At 33.9% G+C, this 5319-nt stretch overlaps 1 pseudogene; it reads left to right on the forward strand.

The window, feature by feature from the left end:
* Window positions 1-2698: 2698 nt before the first annotated feature.
* Window positions 2699-4979, forward strand: LOC120129493 (annotated as a pseudogene).
* Window positions 4980-5319: the final 340 nt, after the last annotated feature.

A 5319-nucleotide genomic window follows, 5' to 3' on the forward strand; every position in this document is an offset into this window, starting at 1 on the left:
GTAGTGTAGTACATGTATTTGGTTATATAGAGTGTAGTTGGCATGTAGTCTAAAGATTTAAATAGTATAAGCTCTGAGATGTTTTGTAAAACCAATTGATTTTAAATAAATGAAAAGTAATCAATTTCTTGAATTAGGAATTTAAATTTTAGTCATTTTGAAAAGAAAATGTTTGAAAAAGTCAATGTGACACCTCAAACTCGGATCGATACGGGTTGGGGGTGTTAATTACACCTATTAAGGTTATTTTGGTTATAACTCACTCCTAAGAGTTCTTTTAGCCACTTTTAGTCATTCAAGTCTCTAATAAACTAAGTCTCACCCTTACGTGTTATCTCTAACTCTTACAATCTTAACGAAGTCAAATTTAACCATCCAAAATAGATAGTATCGATACCCTACATGTAGTACGATACTCCCTAGACAAGTATCGATATTCTCTTGAGTATTGATACCAAAAACAACTTTGATGTTGCCAAAAATATTCTCAATATTGATATCACCCTTAGTATCGATACCAAGGGTATAGTATCGGTACTGCTTCTTAGAGTAGCAATACTCCCATTACAAAATACCTAGAAAGCAACCTAGTTCATCTAGTATCAATATTGTTCATCCAATATCGATACACAACCCCATAAATATCTTATTTAAGCATGAGAAACACTAAAAAAATCTCTCCAAACCCTCTAGATTGGTCTGAAATCTTATTCTACAACTTAGGGGAGTTATTTAGGGTAATCTAGCACTATAACAAACCATCATTTATATCATAAATCAATCAAAAACCCTAACATGCTTAAACACTCAAATCTCAACAAAGCATCATGATTATGGATGCCATAACACCACGGAAGATTAGAAATACACTAAAATGATGCTAGAACCCCAAAATGAAGCTCATTTCTGAGTCACACCACTTCATCTAAGATTTGGTTTCTCAACCCCCCACTTTCTCTAGTAAGCGAGGAAACTAAGGTTTTGAATCAACAAAAAAAATTTGCTAGAGGATTTAGGTCAATTGAAACTATATGGAACATAGAAAAAGCCCTTACCACTATCTTTAATCTATGGAGCTTGAAGAGAAATAGAAGAAGAAGAAAACAAGAAAGATAAGAAGATGGAAAGTGTTCAATTTTTCTAAAACCCATGTATTATATCACTATAATTTCTAAAGACCAACCTGATTTTTCAAAAGGGTCTAAGTACATTATGGTCCCTCATACTTTGCCTTCTATGCAAAAATCCCCTTTTAAAGGCCAATCGAGCCCAAATTGATTCTAATTTAGATCACAATCAATCCAACGACTTCAATTATGAACATGAGGTCACACACCTCTCGAGTCAAACTGAAACTATTAACCCAAAATTTGGGGTGTTACAAGAGACTCCAATTCTTCCTTTTTTTCTCACTCTAGCTATGTGTAAATTCTCTCTTTCAATTTAGTACTTAATCTTTCGTAAACTCAATTTTTAGGAATTAATCATTAATCCAAAATTCAATTTAAATTCCTAACTCGTGAAAATTTATCCAATTAGTCCTCAAGATAATCAATTTAGTGATTTATTCCTCGAAGAAATTGTCGGATTGTTACAATTAAACATCTAAATAACCTAATTACAATTATTCTACTTTTAAGAATCACATCCTCAACAAAATATATAATAATTAAAAATATCCATGCATGCATAAAACATTCACATAATCAATGCATAAAACATTCTATAACCATATCATAAATGCTAATATGCCTCTATCAATTTGAATATACGTGGAAGAGAGAATCAAATATTAAGAGATTTATGTCTTAGATATTACACATTCTCGTTCATGATCTCAATTATTGGTCCTAGATATTCAAATAAAAAAAATGTAGCAAAATGTATTTTTTAAAATAGATCAGTCATGATATCTAATACAATAAATTTTATCTTAATTAAGTACTTGTGTAACATATGATATTGCGGTTAGATACAAATTTGATACATGACTATCTTTGAAAAGGTTTTCAAATATTTGTGCTGCATGGTTTATGTGTTTTTCTACATAGATCGTGTATTTTGGGCTCCTTCTATTTTATTATTTGATAAATTTTTTAAGTCTAAAGTTTAAAATTTTAAATTAAAAATTCAATAATTAAAATAGATATAATTTAATTTCTAACATGTAATTAAAATAATTAATTATGATATGATTTATTTTTCATAATTAAATATCCAATTGTTATTCTATTAAACCACGATGAATTTCTTATATTAGAATATGTAAAATTTAATTAATTTTAATTTTAATTTTTATCTCCTTAAATCGAATAATAATTTATTGATCTAATATTTTAATTTAAACTTAATTAAATAATAATCTAAAACTATTAGATTAACTATCATACCATTTAGTTTTTTAATAGTCTAAGATAAATATATGTTCAAACTTTTTAAAACTTTTTGACAAGGCACATATATTTTGTAAAATAATTATTTTAACCCTTAAAAAAATTTCCTTTTACCAATTGCATCATTTCTCTCTGTTACTAAGAAAATGAAGTGGGCATAATATGCATGGCAGAAACGTGCTACTAAATGCCTGTCTAGCTCTCTCTCGAAGTCGCTTTATATATGGCCCTGCCATCAACATTTTGCTCAAACAAGTACACAGAAAACAGCAACTTGCATTATATCCATTAGTCATACCCAAGACATGGATAACTCTTCATTGATCCATAATTCCTTTCAAATTTATCAGCTTCCTTCATGGAACAAATCCCATGATATTGATTTCTCCACACTGCTCATTTCTCTTCCTTTACCACTTCTTTTACTAGTTGTCGTTGCCAAATTAAAAGGCAATGTCACTACCAGGAACAAACCACCGCTCCCACCAGGTCCAACTCCATGGCCGGTCATCGGAAACCTTCCTGAACTCTGGCAAAACAAGCCGACCTTCAGGTGGATTCTCGGCCTCATGAAGCAGCTCGGAACCGATATTGCTTGTATCCGACTCGCAAACACTCATGTCGTCTTCGTTACGTCACCGGAGATCGCTAGAGAGTTCCTGAAGAAACACGACTCGGTTTTCGCATCCAGGCCGAAGACGATGGCGACCGAGTACGCTACCCGAGGTTTCTTGTCGACGGCTCTGGTGCCATGGGGAGATCAATGGAAGAAAATGAGGAAAGTGATTGCTTGCAACGTGATTAATCCAGCAAGAGTTAAAAGGTTACTCCATAAACGAACAGAAGAAGCTGATAATTTCGGTAGGTTCATTTACAACCAATGCATCAACAACAATGGTGTTATAAACGTGAGAGCTGCAACGAGGCAATATGCGGGTAATGTGATAAGGAGGATGTTGATAAAAGATACTTTGGAGAAGGCAAAGAAGATGGAGGGCCTGGAAATGAAGAAGAAGAACACGTTGAATCGTTGTTTACGGTTCTCCAGCACCTTAACGCTTTCATCCTATCGGACTATGTGCCTTGGCTAAGGCCATTGGATGGAGGGACATGAGAGACTGTAAGTGAGGCTATGAGGATCGTGAATGGCTACCATGATCCCATCGTTGATGAGACTAAGAGAGTGGAGAGCAGGGAAGAAGAAGGAGCCTGAAGATTTGCTTGATGCTTCATTTTAGCAAAGGATTCAAATGGGAACCCTGCACTTTCTGCTCAGGAGATCAAAGCCCAATGCACGGTGAGATATATGTTTGTCCTACAAGTGATTTAAATTGTGGTTTAAAGTGATGTTTTCGGCTACTTTATCAATAATGGTAATAGTATGTGCTCTTATAGTCGTTAGAAATATTTCAACCGTGCAATAACGATTTAGAATGACAATTTTTCGTTATACAACAATCACAATTCTAAATAGATTGATATTTAAATACCTAGTCCAAACACTAGTATTGTCCATATAAAAGTTACGAATGCACTTCTTAAAAACTTCACTATTAAGTGGTTTAGCGTTCGATCAAATTGAGTTGAATAAAAAAAATCGATTTTCTTTTTAAATTTAACTATAAATATTACAATTTTATGGTATCATGTGATTGAAATTTAGACTAGGTAGAATTAAGATTCGATTTAGAATTTTTCAAAAAAAAATGTATTTCTTCCTATGTCTTTCATATGTAATATACAATATCATAAATATTTCGAGTTATTCGGTTCTATTTTATAACTCAAGTCGAGTTATTCGAATTCAAAAAAAATTGAGTCGAGTTTATAAAATTACGAGTTCAATCAATTCAAGTCGAATTTTTTCAAGTCTAAAATATCGAATTTCAAGTCGTCTAGTCAAGTTTTACTCACCCCTTATATAAAGTATATTATTGCAAAATTTGTGTGTTTATTTGCAGGAGTTAATGTTAGCTTCAGTGGATAATCCATCAAAGCAGCAGATGGCGATGGGTGAGATGCTGAATAAACCCGAAATTCTCCTAAAAGCAACTGAGGAAATCGATCGTGTTGTGGGAAAAACAGGCTGGTTCAAGAGACCGACATTCCGAAACTCGACTACATAAATGTTGTGCAAGGGAAGCTTTTCGACTTCACCCGTTGCACCGTTCAACATTCCCCATGTGTCCAACAGTGATGCCATTGTCGCGGGCTACTTTATCCCTAAAGGTAGTCATGTGTTCGTCGGCCGCCGAGGGATGGACCCAATGTTTGGGACGAACCGTTGGAGTTCAAGCCGGAGAGACATTTGAATGATGGTTGGGGCAGTGGAGGAGTTGAACTGATGGAGAATGAACTGAGGTTCATTTCGTTCGGCGCCGGAAGGCGGGGGTGCATCGGCGCCGGACTCGGGTCTGCGATGACAATAATGCTTTTTGCGAGGCTGATTCAAGGTTTACGTGGGACGCACCGCCAAATGAATCGGAAATTGACCTCTCTGAATCGAGAGATGATCTTTTCTTGGCGAAACCGTTGCATGCAATTGCTAAACCTCGATTGCCTATTGCATTGTATACTCAGCTATAGAACAATGGATTTAAATTGTGATTACAAACCGTTTTAGTTGTATTGTGTTATTATGATTACGACAACAATAAATGTTATTGAAGTCATTGAGAGTATTCGGTTGTGAAATAACTTTTGAACAATACTTTTACCTCTATATAAAAGGCACTTTTCTAATAACCAACTGCTATTTAAATTTCTATTTATAATCGATTTCCAGGGATTAGATCACAACATGAATATTAACCCTTTTGTTCATTAATGGTTTAACACTATTTTAGTGATTGATGAAAAATTATTGCAAGTGATTGAAATGCAAGACAAAATATATAAGTTAAAAAGGTAAGGTTTAAAATGTATA

Source organism: Hibiscus syriacus, unplaced genomic scaffold, assembly GCF_006381635.1.
Source record: "Hibiscus syriacus cultivar Baekdansim isolate YM2019G1 unplaced genomic scaffold, ASM638163v2 tig00110500_pilon, whole genome shotgun sequence".
In the NCBI taxonomy this organism is placed as follows: domain Eukaryota; kingdom Viridiplantae; phylum Streptophyta; class Magnoliopsida; order Malvales; family Malvaceae; genus Hibiscus; species Hibiscus syriacus.